This window comes from Wyeomyia smithii, chromosome 1, assembly GCF_029784165.1.
Source record: "Wyeomyia smithii strain HCP4-BCI-WySm-NY-G18 chromosome 1, ASM2978416v1, whole genome shotgun sequence".
NCBI lineage: Eukaryota > Metazoa > Arthropoda > Insecta > Diptera > Culicidae > Wyeomyia > Wyeomyia smithii.
In genome coordinates, this window is record NC_073694.1 from 25,590,266 (window position 1) to 25,605,641 (window position 15,376).

The following is a 15,376-nucleotide window of genomic DNA, read 5'->3' on the forward strand; positions in this document are numbered from 1 at the left end:
TCCAAAAGGTTCGTCAGAGTCACCAACAGAAAGATTACCGAGGGCTCTTTTTGCCTTTACTCTTTTATGAAAAACATTGATTCAAAATGCGGATAAGACTAATACTACTACGTAATTAGAGGAGCCTGGGTTCCTGGATATCCATAACACGATCGATAATAATCAGCTTCTGCTCAAACCAATCATTTTACTAGTGGACGGATGTTTATATGTGCTATTTTAGGGTGGCGAAAGCCAGGAAAACCCTGGCAAATCAGGGAATCTATTTTTCGATCAGGGAAATCAGGCAGTATCAGGAAAAACTGAAACACAATCAGGAAGAAAGAATTAAGCCGAAACGCAATTCGGTTTTAAACGGCCCTTTAGCACCGAAGCGAATTTTTTTCATATCAGATCGAACACTTTTTTCACAGGGATTTTAAAGTTGCGTTCATCTACGTTGTACTTTTTTGTGCTGAATGCTGAAAAATATCAGGGAATTAATGTTATATTTAAAAAAAAAAAAACAGGGAAAATCAGAGAATTTAATTGTGGAAACTTTTTTGCCACCCTGAAATTGAAATTCGACAGCCCTTCAACTCCAGTTTTGCACGAAATTTTAAAAATATTTAATACAAGTGATACTACAAACAACCTTATGTAGTTCTACGTCAACCTTGCGGTCGTGGCTTTGCATACAACCCTTTTGTTATTTTTGCTCATTGTCTAGTATTATTGTATACACTATAAAGAAGTTGATTGACACCCGCGCAGTAAGTAAGACAAAACCGGACGTCGATAGTGTCAAACTTTTACGATTGCTTCCATATCTGTCAACAAAGAAACACTGAAAGGAAATTGTAGGGCCTCGCGTTCTTTTCTTCTATTTGAAACTGGCATGAAAATAGTTTAATTGAACTGGAGGAAAGCTTTTCCCTAACACCGATTTCATATGTCACTTTCGGTCTATCATTTTTAGTTGCAATTAGGAGGATTTTTTTGCCTGTATGGACTTACACACTACGATCTATTGTGATATGATTTTTCTAATTTACGTTATACGTGGAGTTTATAATTTGAAGAAAAGGTTATTTCGTTGATTGTTCCGAAACATTTACATTGAAGTTTTCGTTCAACAGCAATGAACAATGAATAGGAAAATAAAACAGGCGCAGCAATATAATTAAACAGGAAAAATCAATAAGAGAAAATGGAAAAAAATGCTAAGAAAATTTAAAGATATTTATTTATTTATTTATTTCGTCAAGCAAAAGTAAACTACAGTTAAAATAATACAATGTTTTTTTAAATTCTATACATTACTTCCAGTAGTTAGTCGTTTTTTGATTTGATTTCTGCCGATAGTGATGTCGATATTTTCGCAGTTTGTTCTTAATTTTTTTTAGTTTTTATTAGTCGAAATTTTCGTATTATAGTGACGCATCATGCGATTTATTGGGCCATTTTTTGAGTAGTTAGTTTTGTGAAAGTTTTCCGAAAATATTTTACGATTTCTTAATTGACGACTGGGTGCATAAAAATTTAGTTGCGTTAACAATTCAGAAGATTGCACGCGTTGAGAAATAATGTCATTGATAAAATAAAGCATTGAAAGTTCGCGGCGTTCTTTAAGTGCTTGTATGTCTATAGGCGTGCAGCGTGCTTCCTATGATGGTAAGGGAAATGCTGTCCACTTTAGCTTACAAAGCGCGTACAAAAGAAATTGTTTTATGACAGATTCAATGCGTTCTTCATGTGTTACAATATAGGGATTCCATACAATGCTACAGTATTCCAGCATTGGTCGGATGTATGTAATATATAATAGTTTGATTGTATATGGGTGTTGAAAATTATGGCCGAAGCGTTTCATAAAACCCAGCATACTATTTGCTTTGTTGATTATAGTGTTATAATGAATGTAAGTTTGGAGTCTAAGACTTCACGATTTTTCATTTTTCTACTGGTTATTTCCTAAGAAATGTCTGTTGGTGGTGTTACTGTTTTTCTGCTGAAGGCTATTGAATCACACTTCTAATGTTGAGTTGCAATAGACTTTTGTTGCATCAAGTGTAGAATACATTAGTTTCATTCTGGAATATTTCGAAGTCTTCTGCGTTGATTATTTTTATAAAGAGCTCCATGTCGTCAGCATATACAACCACATGTATTGATTTAAGAAGAAAGGAAATGTCATTTACATATAATATAAAAAGAAGAGGGCCCAGGTGAGAACCTTGAGGATCCCCGGAAGTTACTTAAATTGGGTTTGAAAAGGAATTTGTAATTTGTAATGGTATGTGTAATATCCACGGTCTATACAAAATTTTCTAGAATTTATATGAGCAGTTGTCCACGGGGAATGGAGGAGGGGGGTCAAAATCGTTTAAAATCTATCCACGCGGTATGTGGATGGCCCCTTTACCAATTTGGCGATAAAAATGAACAGAAAACAGGAAAACAACAAGGTAACAACACAAAACAACGAAAGAGAAGAATGAATTTATAAATAAAAACAAATCTTGAGGAAACGTTCAACTGCAAAAAATAACAAAATAACAGTAAAATGATACGAGAATAATAAAAAAACGATTAAATTACATAAGAATGTGAAAAAAGGATATGAGAGATGTAAACTGAATGAAAACAGTTAAAGCCAGTGGGTAAATTGTCGGACAATCTGACAAAAAAAAATAATAAAAACCAAATATATACGAATGTGAACAGCGATAAAACTAAAAAAAAATTACGCAAAAATAATGAAAAGGGCAAAAGTTTGCACAGGATATGGAAGAAAGTGAAAACGTAATATTGAGAAAACAAGATGAATTATTTTGTAAATACAGAAAAAAATGAGCAACGAAAAAACTCACTGAAGCCGCGGAAAGTTATGAAAACAATGAAACTGAATCATTGTTTAATCAGTGCGAAATTACATAAGCACAAAAATTATACCAAGAGAAACAATAGTATTGCCATTTTTACTATTTTTAGGTATTTAATATTACCTTTATATCATAAAACTAGCTTCAAAAAATAGTAGGAGGTTGTATCCAAGATACGACTGCAATTGGAATTCACAAATGCTTTGATGAGAGTGTTTCTTTAATGAGTCATAAACTGTCTACTGTTATTCGTTCAAATCAAGTAATTCTTCATTGAATAGCCCACATGGAATATGTATGTGCAACTCGAAATGATGAAAATGATGAAAAGATGAACAATGCAACTAATGCGAATTTCGCAACAGCCCAACTTGCGAGCAAACATCCCGAATAAACAATTTTATATAATTTTATTCTATTTGCAACCAGACATGTTTGCACGAGAAGTTGATAAACTCATTTGTTATTGTGCCTTATGGGTAGGTATTTACGCTGCTAATTATTATCTTTTTTAAGTATGGCTTATTCAAGAATGTCGTTGATTTTTGCTATTGATAGTAAACTCACGTGTACAGTATAGTACTGAGATGTGAAAAACTGAAAGCAAGTGATCGTCCATGAAAGGACGGTTGGGTTTTCTACAAAGCTGCGAATCATTCGAAAAAAAACCTTTTTCCTGTTTTCCCGAAGCATAGATATTTGGGAGAGCATTTCCCTGAATAATTAGTGCCGCCGGATAGAAGCCCGTCCAGTTTCTTATCATTGTGAATTGCCACTTGCAGGACGATTCTCGATCCATTATCCCTAGCAGCGCTCCGCACCAATTCCAACACTTCCACAGTAAAGTACATTGCAGCCGCCAGATCAATAAGTACTTGTGTACCAACCCGCATAATTTACGAGCGCGTTAGCAGCCTTAGAACAGACTGTGCGTCTTCTCCTATGTTTACCACCCACATGTTAGGAACATAACCGAATTTGAAATATACACCTTAATCGCGAGAAAGTCAGTAGACGAATAAATGTAAATGTGATGAAATAAACCTGTACGATTGTCTTAAATACCTACGGAGAAGACTAACGCGACAAGTGGACAGGGTCACGCACACGGTATTATGGAAGAGAGTGAAAAAAGGTTAGGCTGTGCTGCGCGTTGTTTTTTATTGCCATCTGCAGTCAAAATATGAACACTAAGTAGAAAAGCGAGATTCCAAAGTTTTCATCACTATTAGTAACGATCTGGCGAGTGGTAGAAAAATAATGACTATTTCGATTGAATAATTTTGATGCGCTTAAAAACAAAATTCCGTTCGCAACTGCATGCTGTGATCAAATGAACGTGTGTTACAGCAAAAATATACTTCTGGTGAGCGTATCGTTGTGCACTCGAGCGGCAAATCATTTGTATACTTAAGTGCACAAATGAGACACAAAATTCTGCACAACTCGAGAACCGATCAAGAAAATATGTTCATGGGGGTTCGACATCCCTTCCTCGTCCGGAAGAAAGGGCTCCCATACAAATAAAACACATATTTCTTTACAAATTCAGAACTAATAAAGTAAATGGAACCAAATTTGGCATGTGGAGATTTTTGGGAGCAAAAAATTTTTATTTTAGTGGTGGTTCGACACCCCTCCCTCTTCTCAAAGGAGTCGGGCTTTTATACAAATCAAATATAAATTTCTATGGTGGTTTGACACTTCTCCGTACTCTGGAAGGGGGGGGGGAGGTCTCCTAGACAAGTTAGACAGATATTTCAACCAGTTTATCCGGAATATAGCCTAAAATGATCGGAATGATGCGCGATGGAAGGCGAGATCCCGGAGTTTTTACTAGAGCAATTTGTTCTCTATCCAACGAGATATCTATGGTCGAAATCCGTTCAGTGGTAATAAAGTTGTAAGCATTTGAAATCCTTCTTGCTGCCGTTTCACTGTATTTTCAATATTTCGGAACGGCACCTTATTAAGGTATACGAGTTGTCTGCTAGCCTAGTCAAAATGTTTAAACGTAGAACTGTAACATAAGGAGTGTAGAGCCGAGCAATATATAGGATGAACCTTGAGAAAGTAAAAAAAAAGTTGAAGAAGTTTTGTATGAAACACGGCCGCAAGGTTAACGTAGAACGTAGAAATTTTAGTGATATTTCTCTTTCAACTCCCTATTTCTTTCAAGTTATTGGTAGCTTTGAAGAGGAGCTTTGTTTAGATGGCTTAAGGCCATTTGAAAATAATGCTGAATGTTGCTGGTACATTCACACCGATTATGGAAACATCCGTATTGGCCGATATTTAGTCATTTTTAGCTGTTTTCCAGTTACCGAAATACGCCAGCTTGAACTTCAAAACAGTGTCAGAAGTTAATTTCCAGCCTATGGATATCATCCCGGTTCCAAATTCATCTCTTGGTCGAAATGTACATTTTTCAACAGTACAATAGTTAACATCATAAAAATCAAATATGCAATCAATATGCTCTACAAACTGAGGGAGATTTACAACCCACCACAGCAGCAGGGGACGATCCAAACGAACGCTCAAACCTAAAATTAGAGTAAGTCTGAAGACGGTCAAAACAAAGAACAAGTAGACCGAAGCCAACGCCAACTGCTCTGAGCTGTTAGAAGCTTCATAAAAACAATCAAATTCTCAATTTTGTAGTTCTATAGTACTTCTGTTCTCTAGAACAAATTTTATGAATAATAAGGAATTCCAGTTAACTTTCTTTTAAACCACAACAACCCCTCGTCACAAATCCTACTTTTATTCATTAATTCATTTTTGTTCTGATGAATTCACAACACTTAACAACGATTGTTTTAAAAGATTTGGTTTTTCAGTAATAAAAAACAGTGATATTGTCTTGATGAAATGTATTTGATGGCTGCAATTAATCGTAAAAAATCCCACATCCTCCTTCAATTTGAGAATGAGTCACCTTATTTTTTGTCGTTTTTCAAAAGATTGTTGAGAAAGTTCTGGACCCTGAAAAATGATTGTACTTTCCCTAATCCCTGGTATACAAAAAAGCTTTCTTGCAGTATCTCGAAAATTAGTCTCAGGAGAACCGGTACCAGCGAAACAGATTACCCACGCAAGCGTCCTGAGAAGTTTGTACTAGACCTGCCTGTTTGGTAATTTCCAACGTTTCAAACCAAGCAACAAGTCACGAAAAACAAGATTACATTCCCTATCACTTTTTTTGTATTTTTTTTCAGTTTATATAACACAATACGTATGTATGTTGCAATCCGCCATTTCCAGTATGCCGAACAGGTACAGGCCAGGCCGCCCATTCGACCGGCGGATCGCCGATCCCGAAACGAACTGACACATAACTCAGCGAGCATCACGTGAATGCTTAAACACTTGCTCCTTAACCTGACAACACTCGCTGCTCTGCTCTACTCTGCTAGCCTAACCGAAGCAAGACCGACCGAGCAGCGGGCGGCGTTCACCTTAAATGCGAGGTGAATACCTAATTGCCGGTGACACTTGGCCCACTCCAGTTGCTTCCAGCTTTTTGGGGACAGAGGCAAACTGTCTTGAGCTTGAGGTCGTCTTTACGAAAAAAAAAAGAAACCAGTGTGGAGGTAAATGGCAACACTTTTGGCAACCAGCCAGCGAAAGAAAATATATCCTGACAGACACACCAGAAAATAGGTAGGTTGCTATTTCACTTTCCAACCCCCTCTCGAAGACAGTGCGCCGGAAATGGGAAAAAGGCTGCTAGCTAGCTAGCTAGCCAAGGCCAAATGTCAGCAAAATTTGTGCCCTGTGTGTTGTGGGGCATGCTGCTCGAATGGATTTTCTTTCTTCCAGCCGGGTGTTGTAGATGGGTTTACCGAAGTTGTCACGTGACGTACGTTCATTTTTTTTTATTAATTTTGAGTTTACTTTTTAGTTACTATTTCGATTAATTATGTACGATTTTGTCTTATATTTTAACAATCAACGGGGATTGTTATTTCATTTCACACACCAATAAAACGAAAATTCAATTGAAATTGGACCACAGACTTTAAAAACGGATTCATTTCGAGCAATTTAATCTCTGGCGAGAAATGGATGTGAATCTAGCCTAAATTTGTTCAAAATCTGTCTAATCTTTTGTCAAAAGCTCTGCACGACTAAATTAATTACGAATTGCTTTGGTTCTGCGGTTGAAGTTGCCAGGCTGCTGTCTTCAAGTTGGGTGATAACATAAAATTTTGTTTCCAGATAAAGGTCAATAATACTTTCGGTGTAAAAGTTTCTCTATTATCATGATTGTTCGCATCATCTGCAGTTGTAATGACGCAGAAATGGCAAATCGATATTAAAAGAAAAGTTTTTCGACAGTTTTTGTGTGTCCTCAAGAACTGTTCTTCAACGATTCCGAACTTGATTCTGTTATCGCCTTTACTGACTCTTAAACATTTGACGATTTAAGAATGGGTTTGATATCTTTTCTTGTTTTCCGAGCGTTGTCCGTTAATTTCCGTGTTTATATTAAGTTTGTGCTTGATTCAGGATTCCGTAGCTGGTGTCTTTTTATTCAAACTAAATTTCGGCGCCTTTGTGCTAAATTTTTGGGGATTTTTGTTATTTCCCTTGAGTTTTTTTAGTTTACCTTCTCGACGTTCTTGGGTGATCTTTTATGAGCCCTTTGTGTAAATATGAGACGAGAAGCAAAGAAAATTGGTTTCTTTATTGCGTGACACCTCACTACAACACGATTGAAATGTTGAATGTTATTCACACGTTTCTCACAGCCAAAACATACATGACACAGTCATCACATCAGGAAATGCTTGCCAACATGAGTCAACTACGTTGCGTGACACCAATTTTGCACGGTCCCCGTCAGTTTTGTCTAACTGCGTAAATTACGTAAGATCCTGGTGCAGCGCCAAGCTTATCCCTGGTCCGCTAGGTATGAATGCAGCACAGCACAGAGAAATGCCTTTTCCCCCTTCAGTAATTATTATTGTTGTTGTTATTATTACGGTACAGCTCAGAAGTCTGTTTCGTTTGTTTCGAGAACAAGCACAAATGTTTACGAGTTTTTTTTTGTACGGAAGACCGACGAATTATAAACACAATACGCGGTGCCCTGCATTTCGATGGGGTTTGCCGTGTTGATTGCACTCTAATCAGAAATACGGTAGCGCGAAGATAAACAAAGTTTTGTCTAGGATTCGGGTAAAGCGTTGAACTTTGCTAGAGGCTCCGTCTTCTGAATGAGGCGAAATGAATTAAGCGTGTACCGTTCCCTGTGTTTACTGGCTCGCATCTGTTTGGCAGCAGTTCCCGGTAGTTACATTCTTCACGGGTGTTTATGCGAGTGTTGGTATGGAGGGATTTCACACAAAATCCTCTATGGAGTTTATAACACACTCCCCGATTGTGTTTTTTCACTATCTGTCATATAGAAAAAGTTGTAGGTTATTTAAATAGTAACTTGACTCCGTCATAATTTCTTCTTTTTTGTTACTCTTACCGATTTAAGGTTTGGTTAAAAGAAAACCTATTCAGGAATATGCCTTTACTAGCAGCTTAAATATTTTAAGAGTGGTTTGGAGTACTTTTGGACCAAATTTGTAATAATTCTTGGCTTCTTTGTTGAAAGCCAACTGGCAATTTTAGGACATAATTTAGGATGAGCTCGCTATTTTTCTGTCTTTCGGAGCTTCGTCATTTCGTGCCGATTAAGGTAACATTTGTTCGTATTTTTTCGTCATTTGGGATTTGAATCAATTGTCGCTATTACGATTTTGGACCAAAATTGAAATTACCTTTCTTTTTGCTTTTTGGGGCTTTTAGAACAGAAATTTCAGACCTGCTTGAAATTGTTTTCGTTCCTGTTTTTCTACCTTTTTCGATAATTTTCAAAATCGATTTTTGCCTTTTTCAACTTTGGAAATATCTTACAAGGAGCAAAGCTTTCCTGGCCTCAAATGATCTCCAATAAAACTTAAAAATGTTTCACGCCTTTTCGTTTTTGTATTCGTTTTTGTAGTAGAATTAAATGGAAACAATACCTATTCTCAATAAGCCTTTTCTGGTATTCGACATATGTCTGAGAAATTTCGTGTTTAACTGGGATGTTTGACGCAGATATTCGTCTTACGGCAACATAGGAATAAAAAATATCGACGGCGTCACAAAAAAATTGTTCACTTTAAAATGCTCAAAACTCAGTCAGTTTTTGCGTCAGCGATCGAAAGAAAAATTAGCTATGTAACCACCAAAATACGGAAAATTTTTGTGATTTTGTGACGTTAACTATTGTACTATTGAAGAATGTAAAGCCTTATTGAACGCAAATTTTGACCAATCGAAGCTGGAAACAAGGTCAAATATTAGGTGAAACTTCCAGTCTCAGTATGAATCAAATCAATCACTACCTTACTTTCCCAGCACAGCAAACGTTAACACATTCAATTGTGGCGTAAATATCTGCTTGGAATACTGTTGGCCAATTACCAATTTCCACTGATATCTGTACTCACAACCCTAGGGGACTAAAAGATTTGGGGTTAATTCTATCTCTATTCCCTGTTTCTGGTATAAAGATAACCCGCACTGACCTCCATTTCGACGGAATGTAGTTTAATCTTAAACTAGCCTTAAAAATCTTCCTTTTCTAGTAACGTTATCAGGGTTGCCTCACCTTTTTGAAGTAATGCAGGAAACACTCCGTCAATACCTGCAGACTTGGAAGGCTGTAAAGCTCTCATAGCATTTTTCACTCCGGTCGACGTGAAATTTTAGTCTTCATTGTCTATCCGATCACAGTTGCAAGAGAATGATTTACTGTAAACTGAATCAACTAGCAGCAAGCAGAGCTGCGGCAAAGCACAGTGCAGCAGACGGCGATTTCAATGTTTGCATGATTTTTGCTACAATACCAGCCCATTCGATTGCAACCTTCCACAGCGGACGGACTAGCAACTTGCCGGTTTCACTATTGTGATACAGCAATGGCACTTTTCAGCGCCTTCGAATTATTCAATTGAAGTGGTGATATTTATTCTGTCACTCGCCAAAACGTTGCTAATAGTGTTAAAAAGAGTTATTTTTTAAACAATTCCTTTTTTCAAAGCAAAATTCAGTTCTACACACAGTGATTCACAACTTCAACTAGATGATTTAGGGGCGTTAAGAAGTGACATTGGTATTGTCACAATGGTATTATCAAATGCATATGATACACGACTCGACTACACTACTTTTTATTTATTTCTTTATATCATCTGACGTAAAGTCTTAATGAATATTAAAAGAGCCATTAAAAGTTTCTACTATTAGTTATTCTATGCCCAAAAATACGACTTGGCTCACCATACTTAAATAAATGCTCTACACTCGTGAAGGTTCTTACACAAAACGCAGCAGGTTCATAATAACCAAAGATTGTACAATGGTATTGGTTTACAAGCATAGAAGAGGGCCTCTGCATGCGTTGAGATGCACGAAAATTCATCATGGACAGCAGCTTCGGTGAATCCAGTTCAGCATTCAAAATCTTGGCGATAAATACAGCCTGCTGTTACTTACGACGGCGTTCTAGAGTGTCAAGTCCAAGTAGATGACATCGGTTCGGATAGGGTGGTAGGTTGGTAGGTTCACGCCAAGGTAAATCTCTCAGGGCCAGTCGAATGAATCGTCTTTGTACACGTTCAAGGCGCAGGTTCCATGACAGCTGGTGTGGAGTCCACACCACACTAACGTTTTCAAGGGGCGCACTAGCGAACAATACAGTGCTGTCATACAGTGAGGGTCCTTGAAGTCACGCGCAACTTTAGCGATGAATCCCAATTGCCTATTTGCTTTCGAAATAACTGCAGCGCGATGTTTATCAAAAGTAAGCTTCCGGTCAAGAATAACTCCAAGATCAGTTACGCAATCAACTCTACGCAGCACTTCTCCATCGACAGTATAGTTGAAAATGATTGGCGTTTGAGTGCGATGAAATGTTATCACTTCACATTTTTACCACGTCACAAATGTATTCAAAAGTGATTGTAAACGTTAAAATTCCTCGATGTTGCGAATCGTCAAGTATATTTTCAAAACATCGGCGTAAACTAATCTGCAACCGATCCCAAGAGCATCAGCGACATCGTTGAAGAAAATAATGAAGAGAAGCGGCCCAAGGTTACTACCTTGTGGTACACCAGACTTATTCGTGAACGCAGACGATACACCCGATCCCAGCTTGACTTGTAAAATTCTATCGCGCAGGAACGAATCAAGCCACTTAACGAACCGAGATGAAGCACCAAGACGGGAGATTTTGTTTAACAATATTTTATGGTCGATTCGGTCAAAAGCAGCTTTAAGGTCTGTGTAAATGACATCGACTTGTACTTCACGTTCGAGTTCTGAAATGCAATGCGACATGAAATGCATTAGATTCGTTGTTACAGATCGTCCGGGGAGAAAGGTTATGTTGGTCCGAAAAAATGTAGTTGCGTGCGCTACTCAATACAACAGAGCTTACAATAATCTCGAAAAGTTTAGACGCGGCAGACAAATTGGTTATTCCACGATAATTTTTGACATTACGACGATCACCACTTTCGAAGACCGGGAACATATAGGAGTGCTTCCAGACCTCGGGGAACTTCCCTTGTACCAAAGACTTGTTGAATATGGTGCAAATCGGCACAAAAGCACGGCCGGTATTCCATCGGGACCAAAAGTGTACGAACATTTGAGTTACTTAGCAGCGGCAGTAACCATATCATGTGTAACTTCGAAGATGTCAAGATAAACAAGATCTGCTGGCACATTCGCAGCGGCGCGCGCAGCATCGTCATTCGAGGCACAATCGGAGGCGAATACAGAGGAGAAAAACTTCGCAGAAAGTTCGCAAGAATCAGAATCCGAGCAGGATATCATTTCCTCCAAATACACGTCTGTTGGAGTCGAGAAGCATTTCCGTTTTAAATTAAGAAAAATTCCAAAACTTTTTCGGGTTTCTGCGCAGGTCTGTTTGAACTCCCAATCCCAACACGTATGACTTGTAGAGACTTGAGTTCAGCCGTCGATATTCTTCACTACTTTACCGAGCATAGCTAGTTACACTGTTCAGTATTGACAATTATACGTGCCTGGAGAGGCTACGAGCTCTCTTCAATCACAGATTTCTAACTCATATAATTCAAATAAGCTGTATAATAAAAGGCAGGAGACTTTGTGCATGAGATATGACCGCAAAATTAGTGCAGAATTACGATAGTCTGTCTTAAGTCAATGAACCAATTTGATGGTCTAATGTGGTGATTTTTCCGATCGCGACAAGTACAAATATCGATAATGGCAAAGAGATGTGCTATTTTCTTTGCAATTATATCGCTCTCGAAACGCCGTCTCCACTAAGAGTTTCGCTTGTCGGTTGAATTCAGTTTTCTTCGGGTTTCTTCAACATACAAGTAGCAGTTTTATTTATCGTCACACTACTATTCCGTTCAATCAAATTTGCAAATTACATTATCTGGTCTTGGCGAAAGAGGCAAAGTCATCGAAAAGACAAAGTCCCGTTAACACTGGCGTACCTGACCTCTCCAAGGCCGACAAGATGAAAATTGACACTGCCAATGAGATCTTGGCCGAGGCTTTGCTCTTCTTCCTTACACAATTTCTCCTAGTTTTTCTTCAAAGCTTAATCGCGTTTGAATGTTTTTCCACTTTTCTTCAGCTTCTTCTTTATTATCGCCCAAAACTTTTCGATCGGATGGAGTTCTGGTGAATTTGGCGGGTTCACCTCCTTCGGGACCACATTAACGCCCTTCGTTTCGTACCGCGTAATGGCACGAAGCGAGATCCGGTCAGAACAATGTGGGACCACGGCAAGAGCGATGGAAAGGCAACAAGCGCTTCTGCAAGCATTCCTCTCGATAAATTTGCCCGTTTGAGGTGCCAGTTGTAACGAACAGCTTGCTGTACCGTCCCTTTTCAATCGCTTCCACAACAGGTACTCCTACGCGAATTTGTTCGTCTTTTTCTTCGGGAACTTTTCCGAAACCTCCTTCCGGGACCTACCGACAAAAAACTCGAGGCCAGAGATTTGTTTGGTGTCCGCTTGATGTGTGTCTCGTCGTCCATGATGAGGCAGCCTGGATGTGTTCGAATCGCCTAAACAATAAAAAAATTGTCTAATTAAGACGAATAAATATTTTGAATTATATTCATCGTAGCAGTAATAAAGCTTGAAAAGCACTTTTTCAGAAAGACGTACAATTTTAGCCATGGAGTTGTCATATAAGCGTTTATTCAGACTATACAAGCTGTACAAAGAATGAATAATCGCTTCTTCAGAATCGATCAGCATGTATAAAAGTTGTTCAAACGGCTGAGTTTTTTCTTATTAGGCCCTTGTTCGGCTATTTAGGAAGCAGGTACAAGTAGCTGATTTAGTTCTCCAAAATCGACTGATTAAAAGTTGATATAACGCTTAGAAGTACATTATTCGATCTATGTCAATCCGTCAACTGAACAAGATTAGTGTTATAAAAGCGCTTTTTTAGCCAAAAAATGTTTCTTGGGCAGTTTGATAAGTTATGTCGATTGGCATACCTCCTTGTGTGAGGCTTGTGTTGAATTTTAATCCTTTTTCGATTGGATTTGAAATGGATTTAGATTCTTTCTGGAATAGATTGGACTTGGATTGTATTATGGTTTGATTTGATTAAATTGGCATTATTGAAAGTTGAGTTGGATTTAAATTAGAATGTTATTGAAACTAAATTTAATTTTCATTTTAATCAAATTTGGAATTGGGTTTATTAACTATACCAGATTTTATATATCATCTTAAAAAGCTGCGTTTCTGAGCAATACGTGAATTTGAAAACTTTGAATCTTTGAATTACGGATTTAAATGGTTCGAAATCCATTGAGTGACAGTTCGTTTTTGTTGTTCAACAGATTTCAAGCAATTTTCGTTCCTTGTTTAAAAATCGAAAGACGATACACACTTTTTAAAAAATCACGTTTTGCTCAATAAACTACTCTGTTTTAGCCGATACATAGAACCCAAGTGTCTCTAGCAACAATATCTCCCTCTTTGTGGGTTTAGATGTTTTCTGATTGGTTTGGAGCAATTTTAGACCCGACATCGTATTGTGGCTGGTCGCATGAGTTGACATGAAACCCCTCATATGTGCGTTTGTTGAAATTATGGTCGGAACAATTCGAACGTAAACAAGGGGCTGCACCCTATTTTTTCTGACCACATTCTAACTAGAATTATTCCCTTCTCGTTTCCCGTTGCTTTATGTACGCTCTATACAGCACAAACGTTACCCGTTTCTAATTGATCTGTCAACGAAGATATGCGGGCATTATTTTTAATCTACAATCTTCTAAGCTCTATTGAAGCGCCTGGTTTGATCTAGAGAATCGTATCGATTTTTCGATACGATTCTCTTGTTAAGCTTGACTTCGATTTGCAATTCACAGGAGCCAAAACGAAACATGAGATTTTTGACAGTCAGTTTTAATTGTGGCATGAATAATCCACGACTCACGTTTTGTAATTAGATGAGAGCCGCAGATTTCAATGGGGTTGAATCACACCAGCAGCAGTAGGAAATGCACAATTCTCACTTCCTATTATTTTCAGTTGGAAATTCTTATCATAAGAAGAGATAGCCACAAATACACATATCCGACGTCGTCGTCGTTTTTTTTCTTCTACTGTATTAAGCCACTTACACTGAGCGAAGAAAGCGATAAGCAATCATTCCACAAGCGCACGAAGATACGAAGCTGCACTCAAACACAACGCACTCTCTTCTGTGTATTTCTTTCTTCTCTCTCCTTTTTTTTCTTTTTTCGCACAGCTAAACCCACTGCTTTCAAGGCAAGTAAATCACACACATCGTAGTAGGCACCTATTTTTCTCTCAATTGGAGGCCTTTTCGGCAGCCAAAACCTCACGAAAATCACTTCCTTGATTGCGTAGCAATCGCAACTTTTCGCACAAATTTCAGCCCAATTAAACCCAGCGAAAAACCAAATAAACCGCGACGCCCTTGACGATCTCGAACGGGTCCGGCCCGTACAAGCAAGCACAAAAAAAAAATCGCTGGGTTGGGTTTGGGTGCTAGCTGGAGTAAAGCTAGTAAAACGAAGAAAACCGATCCCCGAGCCTTGTGCGAACCGTGAACCGGAGTAGCGGCGAACCGACGTCGTGTAGCGTTCAGCACGCGAGCAAGTCTCCACACAGAATGGAAAAAGCAAAACATTGCAGGTTGGACGACGACGGTGGCGTTCACCGCGTGCACACATACATGCGCAAGGGCTCGATCGGTGAGAGCGACGCTGGGTTCACAAACATCAGCTGCGCTACGGTTTTGCTCTCTGCTTTTTCGGGCGTCTCCGCGGTGAAAGTGCGTCGCACTCTCGCGCGGCGTTTGAAAGACGCGACGAGCGTCGCGTTGAATTATGGACTGATTGGCAGTGTTGTCAATATACTTCAAGTTCTTAATGAATGAGTTGATTTTCACGGTTTTATA

The 15,376-nt window shown here is 38.4% G+C and overlaps 1 protein-coding gene across 10 annotated transcripts in view; it reads right to left on the reverse strand.

Annotated features, from left to right (window-relative positions):
* The window catches only part of LOC129718514 (blood vessel epicardial substance), a 209,129-nt gene extending 194,047 nt beyond the window's left edge, over nt 1-15,082 (reverse strand). For 8 of the 10 annotated variants that reach the window (XR_008727361.1, XR_008727328.1, XR_008727289.1 and 5 more), the window contains exon 1: nt 14,387-15,077. The gene's annotated coding sequence lies outside the window, so the exon portion shown is untranslated. Of the gene's footprint in view, nt 1-14,386 lie in introns of all 10 variants that reach the window. The other 2 variants (XR_008727133.1, XR_008727215.1) reach the window with 2 other exon arrangements.
* Nucleotides 15,083-15,376: the final 294 nt, after the last annotated feature.